This window comes from Pinus tabuliformis, chromosome 8 (genome assembly GCF_031772625.1).
Source record: "Pinus tabuliformis cultivar Carrire ecotype Pingquan chromosome 8, CPIR1, whole genome shotgun sequence".
NCBI lineage: Eukaryota > Viridiplantae > Streptophyta > Pinopsida > Pinales > Pinaceae > Pinus > Pinus tabuliformis.
This window is the reverse complement of record NC_142294.1, coordinates 1,390,729,586-1,390,740,536: the sequence shown is the minus strand read 5'-3', so window position 1 is coordinate 1,390,740,536 and position 10,951 is coordinate 1,390,729,586.

Below are 10,951 nucleotides of genomic sequence, written 5' to 3'. Positions count from 1 at the left end.
ACTACAACAAATGTAGCTACCGAAACGGATGAACAGAAATAAGAAGTTATTCAAACAAATGAACAAAACCAAAAAATTGCTTAATCAAATGAATCAGAACCAGAAACTTCTTAAGAAAATGCATTAGCAAACCATGAAACTACTGAAGCAAATGAATCAACAAACCATGAAATACTTAAACAAATAAACATAATAGAACTATATGCTAGCATAATAGTACAGTAAAGAGGATTTGTGGCTGCTTGGGTCGGGCCCTAACCCAAGAGCTTTAGTCCTCGAAGTTTAACTCAGAGCTCGCTTAAACATAACTCATTTTTATTGCAAAAACCCTAGATTACAGAGCAAATTCACAAGTCTTTGCAGTTCAAAAATAAAATAGAGTTTTACAAATGAAGTCTGTATCCTGATGAGGTCCTAAGCCTCTCTACTTATACATCTGAAGTCTCCAACGACTTCCTTCCAAATTAGGGTGGTTTGGCTCCCAACTCAAAATAAATTGTTTTCTATCCTTTTCACTTGCTTGGTTGTCTTTTAGTCCTCATGATGTGGCTGTTTTCACTCTGAGCTGATGGAGGAATATTCAAATGGAGGGGTAGTAGATTAGGAGGATTAACCTCTTATAATTCCTCTACCTTGTCCCATTCGAGTCTTGACCAAGGTCTTTGCTATAGTTCTTTGTTTTTATCCTTTATACCTACATTTCTCCTTGCTTTTATCCTTTATTCATGCATTATATGCACATTAGACCACAAATCCAAATATCCAACTCTAACTCATTTCATAAACAAAATATAATCAAAAGTATGCAATAAGTTGTGAGAATAGTTATTTTGACTAAGCTAGGAGGTGAATTAAGGTCAATTAAGGCCCATATAATTACTCAATAATGAGACTCATCATCACCCCCTACTAAAAGTGTTGCTCATCCTCTGAGCAACTTAGTGGCTCTGGTAGCCTCTCTGACACCCCATGCTTCTATTGTGGTCTCTTCTTCTTGTTCATAGAAGCCTGCTTTCCTTTCTGCTTCTTCCCACTACCTCTTTTCCTCTTCTTCTTTTCTATGATCTTCAAACTGTGTGGCAATGTGTTCCATTTTTAGCAGACATGTATATTATCATCTCTTAGCAGCTTAAATATATCCTCAAATGTGAAATTACTTGCCCTTGGGCAGCAAGATATCTAAGTTCCAACTGACGATCATTTGCAATTAGATTATGGGTGCTGAGTAGGGCCATGGGATTTGATTGTTCAGCTCCGATGAAAAGTGTTTCATTTTGCTCTCTGGACAATATTCTTTCATCTCTGCAGCCCTTGCCTTCTCATGGTTTATCCATTATGCCAAAGCCATCAATTGTAGATCTCCTAGCTCTGCATTAGGATCCCAAATATTCATTGCTGTGAGGGTCGTGTCATGCAAGTAAAACTCAGCCATTTTGGCCCTATCCTCTAGTGCACTTTGATCATAAAGATCAATAAATTGTCTGCAGTCTTGAAATGGCATGGTGCTCCTTTTTGATAGTGTTTTAATATGAAATTGCGGTTATTGTTATTTGAGGTAAAGAGCATAGGATTTAGCTGGCATCCTACACTGTATGGCCTCCAAGGAGAGGCTGGCCATACATGTTAGCTGATTTTCCTTTTCCTACAGTTTTCCTCTCTGTTTTTCTTGTCTTCTTCCTTTTGCTATTCTTTCACATCTCCATCAGTTTCTTCCTTTGTTTCCTCCTCTTGTTTCAACATCATCTTCCTTGTCTTCTTTTAGCATGTTCCTCTGTATTAGTTTCTTCTTTACCCATCTCATCCCCATCTAGCTCTGTATCTTCTTCTTCTTGTTTTGCCTCCTCCTCACTAACATAAGGACTAACATCATACGTGAGGGTTTTGATTTCATCTTCTGTTGGTAAGTTTTTCAAGAGTGACCATGTTATGGGGATCCTGAGGCCTTGGAGGGCATCCTTAATGAGGAGCTTGATCAACCCATGGTGAACCAACCGCTGGAAATTTCCTTCCTTTACTTTGCTACTGGAGTCTATGAGTGATTGCATCAAGAAATAGGGTATGCTAATTCTTTGGTGAACTGGTGGTTCTACCCCAAATCTTAATTCTTCAAGCATTCTCAAATGGTTGCCATAAAAACACTGTATCTATGGACTCTTGCATTTTCTTTTGACTTATTAAAGAATTTCCTCTTTGCCACCTTTTCACTTATAAACCAACTACCTCTTAACCTTTACAACTTTTGATCAAATGATGCATATGAGTGAGTGAGTGGGATACATACATGTGGTCTTGATGCCATGTTGCAGTTGCCAAAGATCAGAGGTGATGTTGATGGTTTATTAGCTTTTGCAGGTGCCTGTGATTGAAGATATGATGTTGTTATTGTTGCCGTGGAGCTCTTTGATTTGATGTTGCTGCTGATGTGGAGCTCTTGGATTTGATGTTGTTACTGCTGTGGAGCTCTTGGATTTGATGTTGTTGTTGTTGTGGAGCTCCTAGATTACCTCTTGGAAATTTTTGGTGTATCCCTTAGAATTTATTGATCATGTTGTTGGTTGGTGTGGTGAGGATGTTGTAATGAATGGACAGAGGGAGTAGGAGTGTGTGTGGAAGAATGGATGATGGTAATGGTTGAGGTGATTCTGTTAGAAAACACAATCTTCACCTGAATTGAAGCAATGAAGTGAAATTGATGGAGGGCTGCATGGCAAGGAGTGGAGGAGAGGAATATATATGAGGCAGGGTTCCCTTTGGATTTTCTCTTTACTCGCTTGTCTTTTTCACCCACCTGAAAAAATCAATTATGTTTTTTTTCCCTTTTTATTATATTTTTTTTAAAGAAACACATAGGCTGCCTCAGAGAGGTTTTCACCCTAGATATCTGCCCTGGGTCCCTCAAGGAAGGTTTTCACCTGGGGATCTTCTTACTCTTTTTCATTTTTTTCAAATCCTTGGGCCGCCTCATGAGGTTTTCAACCCAAAGATGGGACTCAGGCGCCTCATGGAGGTTTTCACTTGAATCCTTATTCTTTTTTCTTTTTCAGTGACCTGATGAGGGAGGAGATGGAACTTGCTCCACCATCATCACTGTCTTATTAATGTGGTCAATGAACTCTTGTCTTGATAAAGGCCTCTTGTACATTTTCAATCGATGTTCATTAACTAGCAATGGAATGGCTTCTTCATCAATAGTTCTGATTTGTACTAAACCATTGTCATGGCATCTTTCCACATAAGGTCTGAGTAATCTTGTCCTTAGCTTTCCCTTGAAGTCTTTAAACCTGGAATCATATAACAATGCCCAATATCCTTCTTGAAATTGCTTTTCCTTGATGTGCTTGTCATGCCAGATCTTCCTCTAAAGCTGAACTATCTCTGTATGTAGGAGGGCCTGCATTCTGAATTCATCCAAGCCATTTAAATGTAACAACCTTTCTTTTTGTGCATGACTGAGATCTAAATCTAGTTGGTCTGCCATCCTCAATGTGTTATATTCAAATTTAATGGACATCACAACCTTTTTACCATAGCCCAGCTCATAGGGCGTAAATCTAGTGGTGGTCTTCCATGTTGTATTATAGGCCCAGGTGGCCTCAACTAGTCTCTATGCCGAGTCCTTTCTACTGTTGCTCACTACCTTGGTTAAGATGTTCTCTGGTGGCCTATTGGTTACCTCCACTTTCCCATTAACTTGTGGATGATAAGGAGTGGAAGTCCTATGCTTGATTTTGTGATGGCTGAGCAGTTCTTCAATCATGCTGGAGGTAAACTGGATGCCTTGTTCTGTGACTAGCTCTCTAGGGTATCCAAATTTGTATAATATATTTCCCCTTAGGAACTCGACCACCTTTTCTTCTGTTGCTGCCTTAATTGTTTTGGTTTCATCCCACTTAGTCAAATAATCAGTGCACATAATGATGTATTGTTTTTACTTTGAAGGAGGGTTGAGAGGCCCAATGAAGTCCATGTCCCACTTGTCAAATGGCTCGAAAGTCACTTGAGGTTGTAGGGGAATTTCATCTCTTGGAGTAAGATTTCCCATCCTCTAGCACCAATCACACTAACTAATAAATGTTTTCACGTCCTGATGAAAAGTATGCCAATAATAGCTTGCTTGCAACAATTTGAATGTTGTCCTCTTTGCTGCAAAGTGACCTCCACAAGGCCCATCATGACAGGTCAGAAGGATGTCAAAGACTTCCTCTTCCCTTACACACCTTCTTAAGATTTGATATGGGCCATTTTTGAACAGATTACCCCAATCCAGGTGAAGGGGGTGCTCTTTTTGACTATCTTGCTCTTTTCTTTGGAGGGCAAGTTTGGTGGGAACTGTGATGATACCAAATAGTTTGCTATATCAGCAAACCATGGGGAGAGAACTGAAATAGCAAACAAATGCTCATATGGTAATTGGTCATCCACCATTCCTTCTTCACCTGCAGGCATATTCATCCTAGATAGAAAGTCAGCAACAACATTTTCCTTACCAAGCTTATCAACAATAGTTAGATCAAACTGTTGTAATAAAAGCAACCATATTATGATTCTAACATTCACATCTGGTTTATTCATTAAATATTTGATTGCAACATGATCAGTATGCACAAATGTTTGATAGCCTGTAATGTAATGCCTAAATTTGTTCAATGAATGCACAACAGCCAGGAGTTCCTTTTTGGTCACAATATAGTTTAGCTCAACCTTTGATAGGTTCTTACTAATAAAATAGATGGCATAGGGAAATTTTTCCTCTTCCTGACCTAAGGTTGCTCCTATGGCTTTGTGTGAGGCATCAACATGAATATGAAAAGGGAGGGCCCAGTTTGGGCCTCTAAGGATTGGTGTAGTGGTTAACTTACCCTTTAGAATGTCTAAGGCCTTTTGACAACTCTTTGACCATATAAACTCAGAATCTTTGGCCAACAACCCAAACAGAGGAGAGGTCAACTTGCTGAAGTCCTTTATGAACCTTCGGCAGTATCCAGCCAATCCTAAGAAACTTCTGACATCTCTCTTCTTTTTTGGTGGTGGGACCCTTTAGATGATTGCTATTTTGTTTGGGTCCACATGTAGTCCTTGTTGAGATATTGAATGACCTAGCACAGTCCCTTCAATCATTAAGAATTCACATTTTTCTGGATTGAGAGACAGATTCATTTCAATGCATTTGTGTAATACTTTGCCTAGGTTAGTCAGGGCTTCTTGGAAATCACATCCATAAGGTGCAAAGTCATCCATATAGATTTCCACAGCATCATGTACTAATTCATCAAAAATACTCAAGACTGCTCTTTGGAAAGTGGCAGGAGGATTGCATAGGCTGAAAGGAAGAACCCTATAGGCAAAAGTACCCCAAGGATAGGTGAATGTGGTCCTATCCTGGTCTTCTGGGTAGATTTGGATTTGGTTATACCCACTAAATCCATCTATGAAAGAAAATAATTTCTTCCCTACCAGGCCATCTTGCACTTGGTCAATGAAGGGTAGGGGAGAATGATCCTTCTTTGTGGCTTTGTTCAACTCCCTATAATCCACACAAATCCTCCACTTATATTTTTTCTTGGGCACTAACACTAAAGGAGATACCCACTCATTGTCTGAGATAGGGTAGATGAATCCTGCATCTAGCAGTTTTTGTAGTTCTTCTTTGACTATCTCTTTAAGAGCTGGATTCATCCTCCTTTGTGGTTGCCTGACTGGCTTGCAACCTTCTTGGATGTAGATGTGGTGAGTACACACTGAAGGGTGTACTCCCTTCATTTCCTTATAGCTCCAAGCGAAGGCTTCTAGGTTCACTCTCAGCATGTTGCATAGCTTTTCCTCTTCCAAAGCAGAAAGAGATGGATTAATTTTCAAAATTTTCTCTAGGCCAAATTCTATGGGTTTGACACGGAGTGGGTTGGAATTGGCCAGGCACAAGTCAATTGGATGTTTTTTTTGGGTTTCCCTTACTTCTTCTTCTAATAGCAGGGAACTAGGAGTTGGATGTTGAAGCAGGTGTTTGATTGAATCATCCTCATCTTGTTGTCCTCCTCCTATGATTGCTTCCAAAGTATAAAGTTGGGCAAAATAGCCCCCATCTTCTTCCTCCTCCTCTAACCATAAAGGTAAATCATGCTCTAGAGAAGGTTGATCAGGAGGGTATAGGACTAATTGTTTGGACATATGCCCATTCTGGATGGTCATATTCCCCGCTCTGCAGCTAATGTAAGCATTAGATGTGGCTAACCATGGCCTCCCAAGGATGAGAGGGTAATCAGTAAGCTTAGCCTTAGGCTGGAGAACTAGGAAATATGCAGGGTATTCCTAGGAATCAATGGAGACCATCACATCCGCCACAATTCCTCAGGGATTACTGTGGAACGGTCTACAAGTTGTGACACTGTTGTGGTATTTCTATATGACCCTTGGAGGTTGAGTTTGAGCATGGTGTCCTTAGTCATCACATTAATGGCAACCCTCAGATCAATCAAAGTGTGTGGGACAATGGTGCCATTGATGTGTACATCTACTATAGGGCTTCTAGGGTCCAAATATTTTGGACATATCACCTGCCCCAACATTAATTCAAACAACTGCTCAATGAAATTAATGGTAGGGGAATCCCTTTTTCTTCTTCATGGATGCTTGAAGCACTTCTCCTTAATTATCTTGTTGTAAATGGGAACATATTTGATGGCCTGGAGACGGGGGATTTTTACACATATATTTTTCAATTCTCCCAGAAGTTTAGTTTCTTTTGGGGTAGGCTAGAGTGGTTGGGCTAATCTTTGAGGAAAGGGTGGATTTAATTTAAGGTTGCTTTCCTCTCTTTCTTCCTCAACCTCCCTATGTGGAGAGGGAGGTTGGTTATCAAGGAGAATTCTCCCTGATCTTAGGTTGATCTAATGGATTTCTACAACATAAGCTAGGTATGATGCCTCTCCATTATATGCTTGTTGAGCCTGCCTATTGTTTGGGTTCGGATTTGGTTGGGCAGGCATCTAAGGTTGCTTGGGTGGAGCATCGTGCAGGATTTGTGGTTGTGTAGGTGGTGTAGGCAATAGGGTTGGAACATTGTTGAATTGGGTCCTGCACCCCTGGGGTGGGCCATTCCAATGATGTTGTGGTTGAACTTAAGGTTGAAATAACTAATTGGCTAGCTAGGATTGACACTGAGATGCATAGGACCAATGAGGGGGTGTAGACGAGGAAGGATGAGCAGGGGGCCCCCAAGAAGGCATAGTTGTGGCTTGGTTGGGGTTGTAGTATGCATGGGATGGCCCTTGCATACCCTGTTGGTATGGTCTAGGCCTAGGAGGTCTCCTTTGGTTGATGTAGCAAAGCTGCTCAGTGACCCCTTCAGCTCCTTGATATACAACTTTGAGTCTAGGTAAAGAATGGCACTTGTCTGTGGAGTGGTTTTCTTCACAGACTGAGCAAATCTTAATGCAATTTAATGGACATTTGTTCCTAGGATGCCTCCTGGTGCATCTAAGACAAAATATGGCCAAGGCTCTCTATGCTTCCTCTTACTATCTTTTGATGTTCATGGTGTCCAATTGCAAGGCAAGGGTTTGCATCATGGCACTTTTGAAATCTTCCAACATATTTCCAATTTCACCTTTGATGGATAAGTTAGAGGATGATGTACTGGCCATAGGTTGACTACCCCCACCCTTTTTCCTGGTTGCCTTAGAATGGTTTCTAATGACAATATTAATATCTTCATAGGGTAATTGGTAGAAATCTCCTCCTGCTATCATATTTAAGGTATCCAGAAGATCTTCCCTTACTCCTCTAAGCAAGACCAGCTTTAGTGACTCGGTGTCAAGTGTGCACTTGGCCCTTTTGTAACTAAGCTGGAATCTTTCTTCATAGTCTTCTAGGGATTCATCCTGACCTATGGCCATCCTAAAAATCTCTTATTTAGTGTATTTTGACCTACATTAGTCCCTATATTTGTTGTTCAAATCCTACTGCATCTGATCCCAAGTTGTGATGCTATCTCTAGGTAAACCCATGAACTGGCGCAATGTTGCATCCTTGAGGGTAGATGGGAATAGTTTTAACTTTTTCTCATCATCTGTATAGTCATAGGTTCAACATATAACAACAAATTCAAATAGGAAAGTGTCAGGGTCCTCTGTGGTCAGGCCATGGAAATGAGGTTGAGCAGAGGGGCTTATATTCTTCATCTTAGTGTCCCATTTGGTTTCCCTAATGGGGAAGGCACTCTCAATTCTCTCTCTATCCCAGCCATTGGTTCAGTAAGAATGGTTTCTTCCTCTTCTTCTTCTTCTGTAGGTTCCTCAAATAGGTAATTTTTCTCACCTAAATAGTCTTCCAATTCACCGTTACTGAAGAAGAGAGAAGGTTGCTTATTGGATGCAGTGGGGGTATTTGACAAGAATTTTCCTGAATTGTCCCTAATCCTATGAGGCATGAAAGGAATTTTTTTTGGGTTGTTGTTTGTAAGATTTTGTTAAGCTAGAAAGTGCTTGCAGAATGGAAAGGAAAGCAAATAATGGCAACTGAAAGAAAGAAAGAAATTAGACTACTTTTGCAGAAATAAACTAATGGAAGAAAGTTGAAGACTAGAAGTAGAACAAAAGAAAATTTGGAGACTAGAAATAGAAGAAAGCAGTAATTTCTTCTACTTAGACACCTCCCTAGCAATGGCGCCAAAAATTGATGAGCCTAGGTATTGCAACAATAATGCTACAACTCCCAGGGCTACCAGCTTTACTTATCAACCCGGGGTTCATACAAACTTGGAGGTGACAATGCTATATGCACAAGTAGAAGTGAAGGTCCTGCCTGTTGTCACTATTTATAGAGTTAGAAGAAGCTTTAATTATTTGATGGAAGGAGAGCAAACCTTATTCTAAGAGAGAGCTACTTCTACTGCAGTAATGAAGAAAACAACATGAAATGCTAAACTTGCACCATAACCTAACTTAATCAATCAAACAACTATGCTAAGCAGAATTGCTAATTTAACATTAACCTAATGCTAATTATCTATGTTGCAGAAGTAAAAACATTAAAACTAGACTAAGGGGTAGCAAAGAAACTTAGGCTAAATAGGGTTTCAGGCGGAAAAAGCGATTGGAGGTCGAAATCAGTGAAAGGAGGACGTGAGGGAGAAACAACGCATAAGAACCATTGGATCAGTCGGGTGAAAGGTAATGAACGATGGAGATTTGATCGCAGGAGGTTACGTAGGTAGATGGGCGAATAGGGTTACTAACGGGATGGACGGTTAAGATCTTATCGCGAAGGTTTTAAGTGAAGGGATGGACGAACAAGGGAGTAAGGCAGATGAACGACGGAGATCATGTCATGAGGGATTAGGTGAGTGGATGGACGAATAAGGGAACAAAGGAGATGAATGGCTGAGATTTAATCACACTGGTGAGGTCAAGAGATGGACGGGTGAGGCTAACAGGAGTGATGAACGACTAAGATCTTATCGCGTGGGTGAATGCCAGAGATGGACGGCGAAGATCATATCACAGGAAAAGCAACATGTAGAAATGAGGGAGGAGGTTTCTAAGGCGGAAAGTAGTTTCTCAGGTGCCCTTCAGGCTGTAAGTAGTATTTATAATTTTCATGCGATTAGACTTACTGTGCAACACGTAGCACGAGAAAACCACTTTTCTCGCACGCTCTCGAGTGGACTTCGTGCACTAATCCGTGTGATATTGCACGATAGCTATTAGATCAAGCAGGGCTGATCAATGGTGGAGATAGGCCAAGCTAGTTGGCGATTAGATGAAGCGACAGTTGTCGGATCAGGCAAGGCAGATCGAGTTGGGGGCTTAAAGCACCTAAAGTGATCGGGTGAAGCGATAGCCATCGGATCAGGCAAGGCAAATCGATGGTGGGGACTTGAAATTCATAAAGTGAATGGTGGACTCCACACGAGGTAGAAGTTGAAGAAAATAGTGAATCAGATAGTGATTGTGAAGGTTTGTTGGTGATAGGACGACGAGGAAGTAATGTAGGGGGAACGTGTTGGAGGCGATTTCAAAGGAAAATGACAGAGAAAACCAGTGCGGGTAAACAGCTAACTGCATTTAAACAACGAACTCCATAGCCTATGTGAGAACTAGAGATTGTGTTTTTTGGGTTGCTGGAGGGTCTCTGCCTCAAGCCATGGTCCCAAAGGGAGGAGATGAGGCCGCGACACCTGCGCACAACCTGATAGTAATATTTTCCTCTAACCAACCCGTGAATTAAAAACACAACTGAAAGTAAAGTACAACAAATGCAGCTACCGAAACAGATGAACAGAAACATGAAGCTATTCAAACAAATGAACAGAACCAAAAAGTTGCTTAATCAAATGAATAAGATTAGAAACTTCTTGAGCAAATGCATTAGCAAACCATGAAACTACTGAAGCAAATGAATCAACAAACCATGAAACTACTTAAACAAATAAACAGAACATAACTCTATGCTAGCATAACAGTATAGTAAAGAGGAGTTGTGGCTACTTGGGTCGGGCCCTAACCCAAGAGCTTCAGCCCTCAAAGTTTAACTCAGAGTTGGCTTAAACATAACTCATCTTTATTACAGAAACCATGGATTATAGAGCAAATTCACAAGTCTTTGCAATTGAGAAATAAAACAGAGTTTTACAAATGAAGTCCAAATCCTCATGAGGTCCTAAGCCTCTCTACTTATACATCTGAAGTCTTCAACAACTTCCTTCCAAATTAGGGTGGTTTGGCTCCCAACTCAAAATAAACTGTTTTCTATCCTTTTCATTTGCTTGGTTGTCTTTTATTCCTCATGATGTGGCTGTTTGCACTCCGAGCAAATGGAGGAATATTTGAATGGAGGGGTAGTAGATGAGGAGGATTAACCTCCTATAATTCCTCTACCTTGTCCCATTTGAGTCTTGACCAAGGTCTTTGTTATAGTTCTTTGCTTTTATCCTTTATACTTGCTTTTCTCCTTG